The sequence below is a fragment of the Anopheles stephensi genome, chromosome 3 (assembly GCF_013141755.1).
Source record: "Anopheles stephensi strain Indian chromosome 3, UCI_ANSTEP_V1.0, whole genome shotgun sequence".
NCBI classification, from domain to species: domain Eukaryota; kingdom Metazoa; phylum Arthropoda; class Insecta; order Diptera; family Culicidae; genus Anopheles; species Anopheles stephensi.
The window spans coordinates 16366287-16386522 of record NC_050203.1 but is presented as its reverse complement, the minus strand read 5'-3'; the positions used below and the strand labels follow the sequence as shown (position 1 = coordinate 16386522).

At 42.8% G+C, this 20236-nt stretch overlaps 1 protein-coding gene across 4 annotated transcripts in view; it reads right to left on the bottom strand.

Moving 5' to 3' along the window:
• Window positions 1-20032, bottom strand: part of LOC118512663 — a 63078-nt gene extending 43046 nt beyond the window's left edge. The window contains exons 1-3 of one of the 4 annotated variants that reach the window (XM_036057413.1): window positions 19384-20029; window positions 18383-18433; window positions 17163-17625 (exon numbers count right to left, since the gene is read on the bottom strand). The gene's annotated coding sequence lies outside the window, so the exon portion shown is untranslated. Of the gene's footprint in view, window positions 1-17162; window positions 17626-18382; window positions 18434-19383 lie in introns of all 4 variants that reach the window. The other 3 variants (XM_036057415.1, XM_036057412.1, XM_036057414.1) reach the window with 3 other exon arrangements.
• Between the last annotated feature and the right edge of the window lie 204 nt (window positions 20033-20236).

The following is a 20236-nucleotide window of genomic DNA, read 5'->3' as shown; positions in this document are numbered from 1 at the left end:
AAAGTTTTTACCGGGAGATATTTCAGAGTTGGACAGTGTTGTGTTACATTTTAAAAGAGTTGTATAATTTAGTGCTTGCTGTAAATGCCATAAATCATTGAAATTTTCACGCAGACATCTCAGCCCAATGTTTATTACTCGGCGAAATGTAACACCTTACAATTCAGAGGACCATTAACAGCAACTGATTTTAATGGGATCTTTAACATCCTAATCAAGCATTTGAGAGTTAAGGCCGGATCATGAATTGATTCAACAGATGCGTTGGGCTAAAGTTCCTTCTCCTGCACGTACAAGAACGCTGGGATTGTAGAATATCCTCAACCTAGGTCCGGATGCTAAGCTTTCGAAGATTTATCGTCTAAGAAGCTAGCGCTCTACGTGGAGAGGATAGTACTCGGCTGGCTACAGCACTGTTTGCTCTCAGCTTGAACTCTTGCGGTTCAAGCAATTTGTCTTCGAAAACTATCCATGCAGGATTCTTCATTTTCTTGTTCTGAGCCTAGAGAAATGTCTTGTTTGAGACTTCTGCCTCTGTTTTAGATGTTAACTGTTTTATGGATTAAGTTAACTTAAACTTTATTTAATTTAATTTTAAGAAGAAAATAATCTAGAGAAAAACATAATCCATTTTTAAGGAAAGTTTCCCATGTTTTATATACTTAGAATTTATATTTAAAAAATAAAAATCAGTTATTTTTATATTTTGGAACGACGTAAAGCTTTCAACTTAAAATAGATTGAAAACATCTCCAATAAAATCCTTCAATAAAATGCAATAAAATGGTTTGGGTTTCAAGATGACTCTATAAGGCGATTATCAGAATACGAGTACAAAACCATATAAAAAAAATCTTGTCCAAGAGGAACTACTAAAGATGTCGGTGACCAATTTGACGACTTATTCTGAGTGTCTGATACAACTGCAAAGGCTCTTTGACGAAGTCTCCAGATCGATAGGTGATCGAATAATTCTACACCATCATAGAGAACCGTAATTTCCAGAGGATATTAACGACCCGTCGAAACCTTTTTCCTATATCTTACTGTTTTATAACGCATGAATACGTTTTCCTTTTTTTATTTGATTTTTATCACTTATATTAAATTTTACAAGCTTCTGCTAAAAGTTGGAATCCGTTCTACAACACCCTCTATTCTATTCCCCTTTCGATACCGAGTTTTTCACGCTTTGATTGCGATAATTATATGTTCCTCGAGCACCAGAATTTCGCCCACGAAAACATAAGCTAATTGTCTGCAAACAACATTTTCGCATCTGCTTTGACGGTAACCATTGGGTTGAATTGTTTTCCAACACATACATAAAAGTGGGCGTAAAACCAGCCGCGAGAGAATACAAATTATTTCATCGTTGCTTTCCAGCGCCGTTTCCTTTGCCGCCCAACGCATCCACCCATAAGAACAACAATCAACCTAAGCTCCCCGCGTTTCTTGCCCAAATGTAATACATGATCGCATCAAAGTCAGCTACCAATTTAGAATTGGGCTCGCTCCAGACCCAAAATATGAAGAACATACCCACGGAATCGGTGGTGGTATGTTGCAGTACCATCAACTGTTGCTAAAGTGTGCCACAATTTTAAATAATAAAGCTCCCGATTGTTGCTCACTCACACACACACTCACACACAAGATCAAACACGTGGCCGCACACATATTCATTGCACGTAGTCACCCCATCGTAAAGTGGGTTTTACGGTCCGGCCTTTTTTTCCATTTCACCAACCTAAGACACCGTACACCTTCAGCCGGTGAGCTGATTTGGAAACAATGAGAAAATGAATAAATAATGCGCTTCCCTTTTGCTTTCCGTTGCTATTGGGGGACCGACTTTTTGCCTGCTCGATGTCGCTGGGCGGATGATGATGAGCTTGCAAAGTTTGGAAAACACTTGCTCTCCAGAAAAAAAAAGAGGAAAAAGAGCCGAACCGAACCAATCGAGGCCACGCCTGATAAAGGGGATGATGATTTTCCAAGGGGGTAACAACTTCCTGCAAAATGTTACCAACCCAACGGCTGGCCATAAATGGTTTGGTTTTTCCTGCAACCCTTTCAAAACAAAGCTCAAAACCGCACCGCACACCAGAAATAGCTTTAAAGCTGGTAAGCATCCTGTGTACGGGCAAAAGCGTTTGCTCTGGTTGCATTTTACGGACGCAAACACACACGTTCCGGTGACATTTATTCCTCTTTGTCCGGATGGGTTTCATGCTTTCTGTTTTTATCAGGTCGTATTTGCTTCGGTTTTCGGCATGCCGTACATGCCGAGGGAGCAAAAAAACCGGAATGACCATGTGCCAGCATAAGTGGCGTTTCCACATCTTCGTTTGGCTGTCCGGCTTGTGGGGTTTGATGGTTTAATTTTGTGGAAGGTCTCACCATTTTTTTTTTCTCGCCATATCTCTCTCCCTCTATTTGCTCTTCCAGACACATGCTTTAACACCGAGCTGTAGGGTTGACATGTCCGTTTTCCGTCTTCCACGTGCTAGCTACCGACAGCGAATTTCGAGGTGCGAGGTGTTACGGTCCCCTTTGCGCTAATCCCACGGACACGGGGTTTGTTTGTGCTTGGCTAGGAGTAACAAACACAGACACACAGCAAGGATGATAAAGCGTTTTGTCCGAGGGTGCTTGTGTCGAGGATGGAACCGTTAGTAGACGAACGGTGGAGAAATTCCTGGCCACTCCAAAATCTGTCAAACTAAGCGACTCTCTACAAAGTTCTCTCTCTCTCTCTGCTGATGGAACGCTGTAGGTTTTGCTGCTGCTTCGCTTCTAAAAAAACAGGAAAAACATACACACGCAAACGCAAAACATCGTCCATAAAATCAAGATCTATAGCAAACAAGGTGAAAGTCCTGCCGAGAGTTTCTTCTATTTACAGTGCAATATTTCATTTCCCGGTGACATCCGAAGGCTGTACGAAGCTTACCGGTACAGCTTTAAATATTTACCCAACTCGGTACAAAACCTGGCTGGCATTTTGTTTTCCCCTTCTTCGATTTCAAGCTTTAGTGCTTTATTCCATAGCGCCAGAAAGTCAAATGCAACGATGCGAATCCGGTGGTGAAATTTCGATTTTAAAGCACAACCAACAAACGTAACACCATTATGCAGCTCATATTCCGAACGCACAAAGTAACTGCAGCCTTGCTTATTGTGTGCTGGTTGATCGATTGCAATTAAATCGAAATTAGGGATTCAATCCCGTCAGTCATTTGCATAATGGGAAACAGCGCTTTTTTCCCCACAGTTTGCCAATCAAACCAGAGGCTCGTAAGTTGTCAACCGATGGGTATAAATGACAAGCGTTACGCGCACAGGCACAATCAGCGAACGACGCCTGAAAGTATGTGACGCAGATGTGTACAATGGAAGGATTATTTTTAGTGATTAAATATTACCAAAAGGGTATCAATTTTCTAACAGTCAATAAATTACTGGCAGAGGACGCACCATCAAGGCATTGTCCAAAGCACTGACGGTACACATACAGTAACAGCATGTGTAATTAAATGCTTCAGTATTAATTTATTGAAAGCTTTTACGCGCTGTAAATTGATGATCAATTGAAGAGAAATGAGCTCCCACCGGGCGTTAACAGCAGCCCCAAACCACCAATCTTTGGGGTGAAGAATTGATTAAGCGAAATTAATAAATACTCGTCGGAAACGCCTCGATGCCACCACCGAAGCTGATTGTTTTATTGAACTTAAGTTATGCCCAAAATTATTACATCGGTTATCATTAATTTCCTGGCACGCTTTTCCTGTGTGAGTGTTTGCAAACCGACAATCAAACACATTTCACGGAAAGGGACTCGTTTGAAGTAGCGTCACAATTATTACGATACGCAAAAGCATCTTCACGGTCTCGGAAAGAGAGATATTTCCGTTCTTCCCTTCATTTCCCGGACCACTTCTTCGGTGCTGAATTCCACTCACTCATGCTCGTAAAATAATCGTCAATCAATCGACGTCGATGATGATAAATCATTTTCCTTCCACTTGGATCCTCCCGAATCTCTCACTCTCTCTCTCTCTCTCTTCGCGCTCGCTACATTCAATCACAGAACGGGTAGGAAAATCGGTGCCAAAGTGATGCGAAAACAGATTCATTCACTCGAAAACGAGCATCGTTTCGACGACGACTTTTCGCAAGACCATCTTCTGCTAAGCATCCCTCAGCCCAGTGCTTTAATTGAGAACGCTTTCCCGTGGTGGACGATCGGTGGCGAACTGACGGCGGACTATCGCTTCGATGACTTTTCCAGCACATTCATCAAAGTTGAGACTATATGTGTTTGTGTGTGTGTCACGGCTCGTTGTAGAGCCCGACCTTGACAAGAAACGGCACATCCATCTTCACGCTTGTAACTCAAGCCAGCCAACTCGTTTCTCAACTTCATCACGCTCACCAGTGGTCGGGATCAGCTTTCCGAACGCGCCCAAAGAAATAGGATTCTATTCACTGCTGCAAAATGTTAATCTTCTCAATTTACATGATAAAGTGAGGAAACATTTTCGCTGTTATCAAAATATTTCCCACCATCGTCGGGTGCGGGGTGGAAAACTTCAGGGGAAACCGAACCCCATTCGCCTTGCGCCTGATGCTGGGTGGGAAATAAATTGGAAAAGTGCGCTCCCCCCGTAATGCTGCGTTATGTTGCCATTGCTCTCGATGCATTTTGTTGCACCATCATCAGCGAACGCGACATCCGTGATCTTCGCGATGCGCACGGCAAAGAAAGCAGCCAAGATGCAGCTGCACCAGGCCTGCAGCAAGAGGTGCAAGCTGTCGGGCGATTATGTCGCCGTTTTTGATGGGTTTTTCGGGTGCTTGGCAACGGCAACACTTCTGCACCAGCAAGGAGAGTTGCACGCCGCGAACAGATACGGCACTGTTACGCGCAAGTTTAGATTGAGTGTCGACAGGATGTACACTAGACCGTGTGTTGTACGAGCTAGTTTCGTTAACCGGTAGAAGATGGTACCAATGGTGATTGGGGGGAACGTGTTCACGAAGCAGATTTTCCTCAGCTATACTTCAACACCGTTTTGCAAGGGATGCAGTATTTATTATACGTTACTTGTGGTGTAACTTTCGCCAAAGCTACATATCTTGGCACTGTGGAAGCTGAAGCGAATTATCTATCTGTAATTTTTTCGGTGAAATGGAGTGTACCGACGGGAAAGAGTTTATGCTTTCCAGTTCCTTTCATGGGGCTAGAAAAAGTCACAACAGCGAAATGGGAGAGGGGGAAAAGAGCTGGTGATGAAATAAATCATAAGCCATCATCAGGAGGGGTGTTGGGTTCACGGTTGTACATTAGCCTTGTCTTGCTGGTTGGCAGTTGCCGTTGCTATCTGTACCGCTGGCAACACTGTTGTTACACCCATTAGGTGTTGGTGTAAAGTAACGACTCGTGCATCAATCATGATGTTGTTGAAGCATGATGACTGTTTGCTTGAATATTACACGTTACGATTGGGATTGATGAGGATGTACGATGGCGAACTTTAGTGTTCAACCGGGAAAAGAACTAATGGAAATGGTTGATATATGAAATTTTTTTGGGTAAAAAATTAACATTTTTATTAACAATATTATTTTTTTTTATTAGATTATAAAAGGTTCATATGCCAAATTTGCTTTCAACATACCATGCGACGGTCCGAAGACCTAGGTGATAACGGCGCCGGTCTTCACACAACAGGACCGGGATTTTAATATCACCCAGACCGTCTCCTCGTACTTATGGCTCACTACTTTACTTCGGGTAAAATTAAGTAAATAATTATAATTTTTTTGACAATAACGGCCTCAAAATAATATAAATAAATAAATAAATAAATAATAAGAAAAAAATTCTAATGGCTTAATTTGATTCTGTAATTTATGCTTCAAAAATACTGTAACGATATAAACTGATACTTTCATTCAGTACTCCCATTTTTAAAGACACCTTAGCAAATCATTTCGCGCATAATTATTCACCAGCCATAATGAGCACCGTAATGGCCAAATTTACGGCCAATTGTAAAACAAAATTCTCGCGCGCGACCGAAGCTGCGCCAGCAAACCCCGTCTGTCTGTCGTTTTAATTAAAGATTCTCATTAACATGCGTCATGTATTAGCGTATCATTAGCGCCTTCACTCTCGGTGACGATGACGCTTTTCTGCACTTAACATACATTTATGTCAGTAACTTCCCAAGAATCTTGGGCACTACCCCTTCAAGAGGTTACGCATATCCTCGCAGAGACGCAAGAATTCACTGCAAACTGCACCGTACCCAAGCCAAACGCTTCTCGCCAAACACCCGGGTAAGTGCAGCGTGAGAAGCGTACGCCTAACAAACTTCCCTCCTTGTACAACTTCTTCCGGGAAACGCTTACCATCCAGCATAATCCTACATGCACTTCCCACAGTGACACACCGAGGGTGACGTATTGTCACAGCACTTTCACACTCACACTCACACACACACCCACTTGGATAGTGAGTCTAGTAGAGTCTTGGGAATTCTCAACAGCCACTCGAAAGTTGGCCGAACCAGAACGATGGTGACATCACGCGGCGCGAAACCGTATCTATGTCGCGCGTAAAAAAAAGAAAAGCAAGCCAGGCCCGCGCTCAACAAAATGGCCCGGTCTGTGGCTCACACGGCAATGATGTTTATATTTGCATAATAAACTTTTCACTTCCACGGCCAGAAAGTGTTCCCTGCTGATGATCGCTGGCGTTGTTTGATACAGGGGTTGACGTTAGTCATTCGGTGACTCGACTCGTTCCGGCTGTTCCGGCTCAGAATGGCCATTTTGTTTCTTGGTCTCGGTCTTTTTGGTACACCTTCTCTTCAGCATTCTATTTTGGCTCGAGTGTATATGTGTGTGTGGTTTTTTTTTATGCATCTGTAACTCATGTTTTGAATCACATTTTTCACATCACCAAACCCCAAACGCGTGCTGCACCACTTTTCCCCCAGCAATGTTTGGCCTTAGGTTTGGAGCGCCATTTTGTTTTAGCTTTCGTTCTATTTGCATGAAAGCGCAACTGTATTAGCATCGAATTGCTATTTTCAAAGCGAACAGCCGTGAACGGGCTCAACGCTCGCAGCCAGCCCGCCTAAAAGGAGCAAACTTCAGAACGACAGTTTTTGACTTTCATGTTTGATTGGCATTTTTGTTTTTTTGGCAACCGTGGGAAGATTTTCTCCCGAGCAAGCACTATCTGCTGCACACCGGCATATCGGCTGTGCTAAGAAACTCCCGAACGAAATGTTCCACAGTTTTACGGTTCAGCTGGTACGGGGAAAACACTCTCAAGCATGATCGATCGATGCCGTGCCCGCATCCTCGGCCTGTTTCTTCGATCGATGCCCCTCCCCCACTGCTACAAACATTCTCAAAATCGAATGCCAAAAATTTCCATTTCCTTTGCGCAAGAAAGTAAAACAGGCCCCTTTTTGCTAGTACTACGCTCACTGTAAAGAGGTTATGAATATTTAATGTATTCTACTTTCACGAAGGCATAATGCCGTTTCTTGTGCATTCGCTTCCAAGTTGCTTGCGATTGATCGAAGAAATGGTGGGCCAGAAACTTACTTCCCAATTGCTTCCCAGATCCGACGGTGGGTAATTTAAAATTAAAATTCATCTTCAGCCTCCTAGGCCAGATAAAGCTAACGAATGAGTTTAATTGAATTTCAGCCAGCTTTATGCCGGGCCCTAGGTTCGTCCCCGGCGTAATCGAAGGGTAAATGCCAATTTCAATCATCTCGAACCGGAACCGGGTCGAACGAATCAAATGCATGCATCTTGGAAAGGCACCTAAGTAATTAGCTTCGAGTGGAGGGATTGATTCTTGGGTCGTGCTTTCGGAATTGCCTTTCAATTAGACTTTTCCCCGTTTGCCTTACGAAAGAGACAATTTTCATGCTAGGTTGTGCTTTGCGTCCCATTTTTCAATCCTTTTAATCCTTGTTTTGTTTGCATATACACTCGGGAGTTGAGAGCAAAAAAGGAAAAAAAGAAATGCTAGGGTGTCAGCTATTACTTCACGTTTGGTTCTATCAATAAATCGATTTCACTTTTAATTCAAATAAGTAATCACAATCGGGAACCCCTTTCCGGGGTACAGCAATGTCGATCCAGTCGATCGTTTTCAGCGGTATTTTTCAACCATCCCGAATAGCAAAAGCATACAACATGATTAGTCGTTACCGGTCATATCCTGGCACAGTGGACAAGAATGCGTTTCATCAGAGTCATAATTTTATTAAACTTTAGTAGGAACATGCATTCTTTGTTTGATTCACCTTACAACTGACAACTTTTTTTCAACAAAATATTAAAAAACTAAAAGTAATTTAAATTTTTTTTATTTAATTAAGGTAATTTTAAAATTTTAATTTATATTTATTTATTTGTTTTTATTTACGAGACGTCTGACTGTATTTCAACAGCACTTGAGAGGTGTTTACAGCCTTATTGGTCAAAGCGTAACCAAATCACATAAAAATAGAAATTTACTAAAAAATCAGGGGCAGGTTACAAATATCATAACAATATCAAGTTATAATATTTTTTATGTCAAATATTACAAATCAAAAGTCAAAAGTGTCAAAAGTTATCACAAATTAATATAATTAAACACTAAATATTAATTATAAGCAAATTAAAAAATTGAAGGGAATTGGTATTAAAAATAAATAAATGATTGAATAATTTAACTAATTTTTTTAAACATAAATTGCCAACAAACCTCAACCTCAGTTTGAAGGAAAATTGTGAATCAAGAAATGAAAATAAATTTTAAAATTTTAAATGAACCTTTATAATTTATTTGAATTAAATTAATTTGCGGCAATTAATTTTTGATTTTTTTCTGTATTCACCTCACTTCTTCACACCATAATCTTGACCACCCAAACATTTCCCACAATCCCGTCCTTAAAAAAATAAAACCATTTGCAATCGTCGCTAGAATAGCGAATGAGTGATCGATTTTTCTCTTTATTGTTCTCCCCTGCATTTTAAATTATTTATCGATCCCAATCGATTCGGGTTCTGTGTTGTGTGTCTGTATTTCAATGCCTCTTGTTTTTTTTTCGAATGAGCCCAATTTCCAGGCCTGTTCTTTTACATTTTTTCCCTCGGTCGCCTGTTGCGCGCTGTTCTGTTTTGTTTGCCGGAAGGAGTTGCAGGCACGTTACATCCGTTCAGTATTTCTACGCCTTTGTTCCATCCTTCTTGTTGGTATGCTAATGATCTGAACGCCGCACGCGCACCCACCTCACCCTTTTACCGTCTCCATCTTGTTTGGTTCGTTCTTCGCTCTTCGTAGTCTGTTTTATATCATTACCCGTAACATCCGTACAAAACCCTGTGCTGCGGGCTGCATTTTAATCACGTTCATCGCAATGGCAAGTGTAATCTACATCGTATTACCGATTCCGAATTCGATTACAGTGGATGTATAACAACAATGACGAACGAAAAAAAAAACGCTCGCAAAGTAATGGGGTTAACACCTCCTTCATACCCATCATCCTATCCAATCAAATGATGATTATTATTTCGCTATTAATTTGACTGCTATCGACACTGTTGGTCGTGGTGCGTAACATTTCGTAACGAGCACTTGAAACATTCTTAGCATTTCAAGCGAACCGGGCCATCTCATCAGCCTCCAATCGATAGAACAGCTATCCTGCCCTGCTTTGATTTGATCATGCATCTGTATTTTCACTCGAACCGCACATAAACAATCCTAGTCCGGAGAATCTTTTTTTACGCCTGGCTGCAAGCCGTGGTTACTTTCCCGGTTGCTTTGAAATTCGATCTTTGTCCGCATTTGGCAGCCGGCATGGGAAATGGTCCACAATATTTATCTTCCATTTCCGGAAAGTCAGGTACGGTTGCAATTTCGGGGGACAAGCGTTCGATAGGGTGCTGTTTGATGTTGTCGGTATTATCTCGGCTTTCAACGAAACACCAGGCGTCTCCATTCGAGGAACGGTTTACATTTTGTTGCCGCATATCTGCTTGGGGTGTTTCAACATTGTGGTACCATTTAATCGAGGAAACTTTGCAGGATGGTTGTTTCAAATCTACGGAATCATTCTATGAAAAACAAAAAGTTTTTTTTTTCTGGCAATTCTTTGCATCTCTTCACTGTAATTTCAACAAGAAAAGCTAGAAACTTTTATGACTCTTCTCTCGCTATTCATCAGCTTGCAACATTTTCGCTATTTTTGCTATCTGCTGTTCTTATCTTCATTACCAATCTCCTATCTCGTAGAACGCTCCTGCTTTAATTTAAATCATTTCCACCATTCCCTTTATGTTAAGCTTCTTTGTCCGTGCCGATGGCAATGCTTTATCCGCATTCGCTTCGCACTCGATCTTCTAATCTCCTGCGTCCAGTTTGTAAATCCTTTCGCTTTACACCCCAAAAACCTCAAAGAATGATTTCATTTCCGTCCTTGTACCGGCTTTGTTCACACGGCGCGCACAACTCCGTGTTTTCCGTGTAATTTTCTCACCCTGGCTTTCTTTTTGACACACTCTCCGGCAAGTAAAAGGATTTGCCCAACGGGCTCGACAAGTCACCACAAGCGGGGTCCGCACTTTGCAACAGTTTCCCATTTTGTGTTCCATTGTGCAATTCCAAAGCATTCCACACCAACTTAATTACCGTGCACTTAAGCTCCCGTAGGGCATAACGTGCCGCAGTAAATTTCATTCGGGCCGGGGTGACTTTTGTTTTATTCTTCAACTTGCGGGAGGGAAAAAAGTGTCAAGAAGAGGTTTTGACACAGAAGGCCACAGAATGGAAAGCATGCTTTAACATTTTATTTTGAGTGAAGAAAAAAAGGGGTTAAGACAGCGAAGAACATGTTATTTTCGTACTGAACCTCCCAATACTTCTTCCGTGCTGAAGCTGTTTTTATGGCAGTAACGCACTTACAATCGCAAATCTTGTACCACCGGTTATGGGGGTTCAATTTTTGGGCTTCAACAGCACTGTGAAACATCATCAGCCGAAACACCATAAACGGTACCGAAATATGCTCGACGATCAGGATCAGAACCCGGACGAAAATCGATCCACCTTGTTAACAACTGTCTGCCACACGTACTCGTCTGTTTGACTTGTTTCAATGTTTCGAGAAGATATAAAAGCAACACGGAGCAGTCAGGCGTGCCTCAAACCATTATAACCTTCATCGGCAGATAATCACGGACAAAGAAAATTCAATTTCATAATTTCCTCTTTAGTCTTCGGGGCTGCGAGGTTTGCGATTTTTCAAAAAAAAAAACCCTCACGGCTGATGGTTGCTTGTTACTTGCCGTCTCAGAAACCATATCACGTGAGACCCAAACTGCCAACGACCCGTGACGACGAGAAAGCCACAAATGGTTAGTGGTAATAGAGTGAAGTTTTTGGGAGTTTTTTGAAGAGCGAACGGACCCTTTCACCCTCCAACGAATATCGAACACGTTTGACTGAACCGTTCCGAATTTGACGTGAGAATAGTTTTAAGCCAACGATCTTTGAACAGTCACAAACCGGATCAGTGATTGGATTAGTAGCCTGGACGATGGGAGATAAGATGTGCTATCAGGCAAACTCAAATAGGGATGGCATTATCTTAGGATAAGGCACTTCGGTCGTAAACAACAGCATAAACTGGTGTTTGTATCTTCAACTGTTGCCATTAGGGTGAAAAGCTATGTATTGCTGGGAATATATTTCTTAGGAAAGTAAACTTGTTAGTGAATCTATGATGGGACCAATTCTAGTGAAAAATGAAATTCTAACGCTACGAAAGTCATCCATTTAATGGTCTCGTGGGCCAAAACAATAAACAAACACAAAGTTCATCTTCCATCTATCGGTGCTCGCTAACTGCGCAAGCATCAAAAGCTCTCCAAAAGCCTTAGCTAAAGTGCATCAATAATCATTAAACAAATGAGCTCCAGGAATCGCGTATCCCTCGTGTATGATTTAACACGCCCTAAATTAACAAGCAGAAGAACACACCCAAAAAACGTACTAATAAATGAAGCCTAAACGCTTCCCTGTAGAGCCGTTTACAAGAGGAGCAAGCTGGCAACACTTACATCAAATATTCCTGGAACTGTGGCGATTCTTTGAATCGCTTGGCTTGCGCTACCTTTTATATCCCGTGGGCCCCGGTCCAATAAAACCGATGTACGACTATGATTTTGGTAGGCGACTATCGAACTCCAGTAGAACAGGACTTCCTCACACAGCTGGATGGTCAATAAAGGCACGCGACCTTTAAAACTGTCATGTTTTGTAGCAATTGTGCTTTGGTTTTCAACGCCCGGTTGCCTAACGCACCCTGCTAACGATTATGATTTTTTTTATGGTGTACTGTCATTACTCTGCTGGGAAAGAGGGCCAGGACTTACATGCTGGATGCTTTAAAAACTGACCAGGACGATGATGATGGTTAAAGCTCAAAAGAGCATTAAATTCGGCAGCTACGGTTATGGTACGACTTCACTACAAGCATCAATGTCGTTACCGGACCGGGCTACCCGGAAAGGGGCCCTAACTTGATTGTGTTGTATCTCCGCTTTCCGTCTTGTTCCGTCTCGAACAACGTCAATAGGAATTTCTTCGCTCCGTCCCAAAACGATCAATTTCGGCATGATGGTGTGACACGCTCGGGATTCCGCGAGGGATTATTAAAAGTACTGGCCTCCTTCGCCGGCTTGTCCCGTCAACAGTGCGTGTGACTTCACAAGTCCGGCAGCCGTCACGTACCGTCTGTGGTGAGTGTTATTACCGGTGATGACCACCAAAGGGAGTTCGGATATGGATTTTTACCACTTCCGGCCGTAATAGCATTTGGAAGTAATCGAGTGGGATTGTTATTCACCCCTTAGCGGCCCACACACAATTGCTTCCTCGTCCTATCAGCGCCACCGCCAAAGAGAAAGGAAACTTTGTTTGCGAATTCGTTACCGTACAGGCTAAGCTCCTTCATAAGTCTGTTTAGTAATCTCGGTCTGTTTGGAGAATGAGAATTACTTTCTTCGCTTTGTATCCCTTTTTTTGGGGAGGGCGAGCTGTACACTTAAGGTAGAACTTGACTCACATCCCCTACCTAGGTTGGGACGGAGGCCAATCTAATTTTCCAACATGTTTTACTAAGATTTATGCTTCAGCAAATCAGAGTAATGCGTTTGTCGAAACAATTTCGTCAGAAACACCCGGACAAGACCTGCGAAAGTCTTCCGGTGTTCGCTGTGTATGATTTATAGATCAGACCATTCCTAGTGCCTTTGCCTAGCTCTTTCACCAATCCATCCTCGAAATAATCGACCACGGCTCCAATTACAAACCACCGCCAACTGGGGCGAAAGGGACTCGTTTTATTGAGTTTACAGCTCCCGCTCCAAGTGCTCCGGCCAGCTGCCGTTCGTCATTTTTCGCCCGTCAAAGATTACACATCGAGTGCAAACAGTTTCCCACTCCACACGCTTAACCTACGGAGTAGTCTGCACCCGTTCGGGCTCGGAAAACTCAGCCACTAACTCAATCATGCTGCCAAACTTTACTCACCCTTTCTGAGGGGGGGATTCGTTATGTCTTGCCACCATCTGCAAGCCCTCACCCGTCAAAGTGATGTAAATATTTGACGAACATCCGGCACATTAATGAGCCAAACCGTTCAGACGTTCACCCAAGACGAACGTCAGACGACGGCCTCAAGGATCGATTGCGAGCGCGCCCGAACCTTCCTGCGAACCGTACGCGAGAGGTCACCAATTAATTATTGATGGCAGAAATTGGCGCCCTTTGGCGCGGGTTCCAATCTCGACGCCGTCTTCCAACGGGGCGGACCCTTGGCATTATTCCTTGAAGCGATTTTTGGATCGCTCCTTTCGTTCTTTAGTTAGCAGCTTTTCTCCTACCATACGCTGCACATTGTGTCGTGTGGATCGATTTAATTTACTTCGCTCCATACACGCAACGCTGGTGAAAACTCATCCTTCCCGCGGCAACGCACGTCACCACCCGGCCGTTGCGGTGTGTGTAAAGTTCCCAAGCGTTTTACAAAATTAAAGTGAGCGATACAGTTCTGTGCCTCTGCGTAAGTGAATATTGCTTTTAATATCTACCAATTTTGCTGCTGCTCGGCGCGGGATGCGGCCGGGAGAAATCACTCGGGACTTTCGAGACGGATGGGGTAGGATTCGGTATGAAAGTCATCCCTTTGTGTGTCCATCGAGTTTATTGAATAATGAGAAAACGCACCCACGACCGGGTACCACGCTCAAGCGGTAGTAGCGTGCGATTCGTGTGGTGGTTTGCATAATTAAGGTACAGCGTGCATGTGTAACTTTTTTCATGGTTGTTTTGTAATGTTCGGGATGGTGAAAATGAACACATTTTTCATGCGCGGTTTATCTGTGAAGAGTTTTCTATGCCATTAATCACACGATTACAGGTGGCAATATTTTATGGCTCTTTTCTAGTAGATTCTACACGGTGGAAATCATGGCTAGACATTGGAAACATTAGCTAGAACGATGCTAACACAAAGCTTTTGAGCAATCTTAAAAAGAAACATATTTGTATTCTCGAGTATCCCCCTATTCATTAGTTTCTGCATCATAATACTCACCAAATTCTACCAATTAATTCGTTTTTTTTCTATCCTTTCATTACATTGCAGTCCACTCCGAACCTAAACCAATGTTTGTCGAAAGCTGTTTTTACACGATACATAAAAATACGCAATCAACAGTCGTAAAACAGTGGCAGCCCGGTACGATCCAAACGAAACCGGAAAACTGGTAAACGTTCTACCTCGAAAGCACAGTTAAACGCCATCTCCCGCTCTACGGCAAATCATTCCAGCAATTATACGATCAAAGCAAACATCAGCACCATCATCATCATCATCATCATCAAACGTGTCAACCATCAAAGGGCTCATATCACGTAATGCTGGTTTCGTAATGGGTTGACTCTGGCTCGTTCGAGTTTTTTTGCTTTTGCTTTGCCCTTTCCTGGAGCCCAACGAGTAAGCTTTGTAGTAATACCACGTGGGCCTTTGCCGTTTTTGTTTGATATGAGGCCAGACGGAGTTAGGCGCGAAAATTGGCGGGGTGAATGAGGGGGATCGGAAGGATCACAGGGAGACCAAACTTCGTTAATGAAATTCGTCACATTCCCCAGTTTTGTGTGTCTGCAAGCTTTCCGTAAGGGTGTGTGTGTGTGTGTATGGAGGGTGTTTTTTTTGGTGCTTTCTTTTGCTGTAAATTGCAGCTATTCCTGGAACCATTCTCCCAACCATTGTTCTCGGGTAATCTTTTTTATGATGTTTCGCCCCTGTTTGCATTGTGTTGCGCTTTGGTTTCACACCTCTCTTAGCGGTTACCCAGAGTACTTCGGTAGCAGGCAAAGCTGGTCTGGTAAAGTGGGCTCGCTCAAAGTCATCTATTCGCCTTTGTCACGTGGATTGCCCGGAAGATCGTAAACAGCAAACAGCAACATTCTCAAGCCTTTCATGTACGAGCGTCGGGATGGGATGGAAGGGGAGACAACAACTTCATGTCGTTCCGGGCGGGAAAGTTTTAAACGGACCAACATTAATTTCAAACCCATAATCATCGCTATCCGGGAAGCATCTTTTAAACAAACCCCGAGCCGATGGGCCTTCCCAACTTTCCGACACCCGGTCTCGAGACCGGCGAAGTCGCCGTGGTACGATAAAATGATTTCGGGAGCTGTCAGCATTTATGAACGATGAAACTTTGCCATTTCTATCTACCCGTACCCCCTCATTCCTCTCTCTCATCTGCTCCCTCCCCCCCCTGTTGCACCCCTAGCAAGCAGTATATTCAGGTTCGGATCGTATCGTTGCACGATACCGATACGATTACTGATACGAAATCGTCTCCGCTTCAAAACGATACAGCATTTGCAAAGCCCCGGGAGCGCAAAACTGCACCAAAAACTACCATAAAATACCTCGACCCGAGCCCGGCTTCTGTGGTGTTTGTTTGCCTGCGAAAGTACAGCCCCGTGGTACAATCAGGTTCTGGACAATAACAACAGCAAAGTAAGTTTTAAAGTTTTTCAACGCCCGCCTTTCCCGCCAGTCTTTTTCCTAGCGTCCCCCCACCCCGGACGTTTCGCTTGTTTGTGTTACGGCTTTTGGGGTCAAATAAATATTCAAAATATTGTTTCTCGCAAGCTGTCATACGCTAGCGTACTGGTGAACGGACGGGTTAAATGTACATGCTACCCAGCAATGGGTGCGAGAATAAATTGCACTGCTTGGCTGAAAGCTTGACAGGAGCAAAGGTAAATCTGGTCCCATTTATCTTTGCAAATGGGGATTTTTTCTACGAAGCGTAACGATGTTTTGCGTCACAATACAGCAGCTTAAGGAAAATGCATTACGTTATATGCTCGTAGCTCGTTATTTCGAGGAAGGGTACTAGACATGTGCTGATGAAACACTGAGCTCAGTGATGTTGAGCCGTAGTTCGAGTCTTGAGTCTTATTTATTCCTAAAATATGCGTTGTATCAGCTTCCTGAACCAAGGAGAATGACTACACAACTCCTGATAACAACCAAGTAAATCCTACAATTTTTTGAACACCAAGAAATACTTGTTCTCAAGGATCCCGTTGTTTCCAATTCCTCAGAAATCAACACTCATTAAAATAACAATCAAAGAACACTATTTTAGCAATCGAGTTTCAAAGCCTTGTCTTCATTAATATTTAAGTCCTGAATTTAAATTCAAATGCCCTTTCCCATGAGGTCCCAGAGCACCGAAACCAAACATCTCCAAGACTGAATGAAGATTAATGTGGTCTATCTCGAGAGATACCATGTCGATAGTCCTGGATTGTTCTTACGGTATTAGTAAATCAAAGAATCATCAAGTTGTAAATCAATGGCCTTTTCAATCAAATCTGAATAACATCGTCAAAAGGAACAATGGCTACATCCTTCTCAGTATCAGTGAATAACAAACTCGCTAGTTATTCGTAAACAATCGATTACTACCCAAGAAATTACATTAAAAAAATCCCGAACATGATCATTTTATGTAAAATATTTCTCACTTACCAGTTATTTTATATTGAATGTGCTTCAAACCAAGCCAAGTCTGGATGTCCCGCAAGTTTCTCCTGTGCTATTTTGTATTTCCTTTGCGAATAGTTCCAATTCAACATACGAAGACACACTCGGCTTCAGCACCTCGCCTGGGAGCGTCCAATGTGCAGACGCATTTTAGAAACAATTTGTATCAACTGTCGGATCGCTTCTGCGACCAGTGAACACGTTCAGCAAGGGAGTATTTTCCCGCACAACAGCGCACCTGCACCACACCTACCCGTACCACTCCACAGACACTTCACAATCATCAACCATTCATATGCAAACCACTCGCAAACAGTGAGCCAGAAGATACTTTCGCCTACCGTTGGCAAAATTGTGCTTCTTCACAATCACTAGCAGCACCTGCACAAAAGAGAACGCACTCACACTCACTCACTTGCTCGACCTGTATATCTGCCGGTCACGGAAACTGAAAGGTAAGAATCAAGCAAAACGGAAACACACATCAGCGAAGACGGTTGGGAAGATGGGGAAGGATTTCCCGTGCATTAATCATCTGCCGGCGTGAAGATCTCTTCGCCCTCGTCGAGGTTAATCCGAAGATTTCGGTTCGAGGTTTGGTTCACATATCACACGCAAGTTTACCCACGCACACACACACACGCACACACACACTCGCAAACAGACACATCTGCGTTGATGGTAGCGCCCGCCATAGATGGTCGTCACGTGCACGTCCCACTCTACCCATCACCACTCGTACGTTTCAAGCCTCATGAACGTGTAAATTTCATTTTCCTGCTATTACAATTTTATGAGATTACAGACAACAGTTGCCTTTGTTTTTTGCGACCTCGCCCGGCATATTTGCTTCCGGTGTTCCGTGTGTCCACACGCGCGAGTCTAGCACGGGCTGTGCCGTATCGTTGAGGGCCGGGCACGAAACCTTGTGTTCTTCTTCCGAAAATCAACCCCCGGTCGATCTGGAGTGCTCCATTTGCGAAGGGGAGAAAAAACCTTCCAATCGTCTACCGACCAAAAGAAAATGGATGGTCTGATACACACCCGCACACAAACACACTCAAAACACAAATACGCGCACAGCACAATTTCACTCAGCCATCTTAACCATCATCCACCACGAGCCACGACCAAAAAGGAGTCCGATACACCATTCCTTCGGTATTGCTTCGGGGTTTATTTTCTTTTGCTCTCCACTTTCTTACATCGTTTTGACACTGCAATAAGCACGGCCCGAGCTGGGACCCGGTGCACAACTAACGTAATCAAAATTTATGTGGATTAACGACGATGCCAAGTGAAAGTGAAGCTAGCGGAGCAAACGTTCGCACACGGACCAACACGAGCAGCAACGAAAAGCAACAACCAAAAGCGCCCGCAAAACGGAGAAAACCCATCACGGGGGTACACAGGCTGCCAAACGTCTTGATGAGATTTTCGTTCCTTGTAACCGGTTGGGGGTTTTGCTATTTGCTGACGATACGGTGCACCACGCATAGTACGATTCCCATTTTGCTACGCGGAATTAGGAACAGTTACAGCCCAACAAACCTTTCGCAACACAATGCGCACGTTAATTTGGACAATTTATTTAGTATTAGGTTTCGTGCTCGCGTTCACTACGGGGATTGTGTGTTGGCACAATATTAGAAGCTTTTTTTTTTTGGCGATTGGTACTTTTCACAGGACGAAAACAAAGCAGCTTAGAGTGGCACTGATGTCAACACCTCTTGTTTTTTTTTTTTGCAAAGCTACTTGATTTTTTCTCATCAACAATTTTTTTTTAAATAAAATCTTTTCTCACGACAAATTATAAACAAAACCTGTATATCTGATGATGTTTTGAAGATTTTTTTCAGAATATCACAAGGTACTGGGCGCCTCCATTAAGCATTGTTATTTGAAAAACATAAAAAATCCTTATTTTAGCCTTAATCTCATACTTCTAGCTCAAAACAAATGCACTTTTCACAACGAATCTTATCAAAGGATGATTAAAAAATTATTCGATCTAAATATTCCTTAACTGATAAGGTTCAGCACAACACACACGAGCATTTTTCCCGTCTGTGGCCGGTAAATCTTTGCGCACTCGCGAAGAAATACGATCGACTCCAGTTCTGCATCACCATCCGTGAAGCTGCCCAGAGCAAAACAAACTACAAGAACATTTTCACTTATACATGCCATGCGATGCCTTCCATACCTCTTCTTCCTTCCCCACACACTCTAAGGAAGGGAGTCTAGCCCGTAGGAAAGTTTGCTTCACTGAGCGAAGTCGTTTTTTATTTGCTATCCGACACGAACCACACTACCGAACACCTTCCCGCGCGACTGAACACAGCCGTGAACGTAGCGTGAAAATTGGTTTCGAGAAATCCGCTTCCAAACGCTCAGACGACTATTCCGAACACGTTCCTACACGGCCAACATCTAGCTGGTGACTGAAGGATGCACAACCGACGAGGTTCTCTTTTTAAAAGCTTCCAATGGCAGGGTACAATATTTTGGTCTCGTTTCGTTTTGTTGCTCTCACGCTCACAGCTCTACACTCTCGCTCTCTCAAAGAGAGCGTGAGAACGGTACAGGGTTGTAGCCATTAGGGAATACCGAACCAGACTGGTGAAAAGTGTTGCACGAGCTGTAAAGCAAAACGCTGCACATAACATTGAAAGGTTTTGATGTGTTCAGCAAACGGGTTAGTTGAGTCTTTAAATCGTTAATCTCTCGGTTTTCTCTTTTAAAAGATCCTAGATTGCGTTTGCTGACCTTTAATAATTTGTTGTACAATAATTTCTTAGTTAATATTTATAATATAAAATATAATATATATTTTAACAAAAAAAATCCGAATTAAAAAGGCTTAAACCATACAAAAATTTAATGATCTAAGCTAGATACTTTAAAACGTATTTTACTTGAAATTTTCATCTTAAAATAAAATGTTATATTTTAGATAAATCTAATCGGAAAACTAAACATAAACGTTTACACTAATCCAAGAGATGGTTTGAAGCTAAACATTCCCTCAATTATTCATCATCTACATCTAACCAATC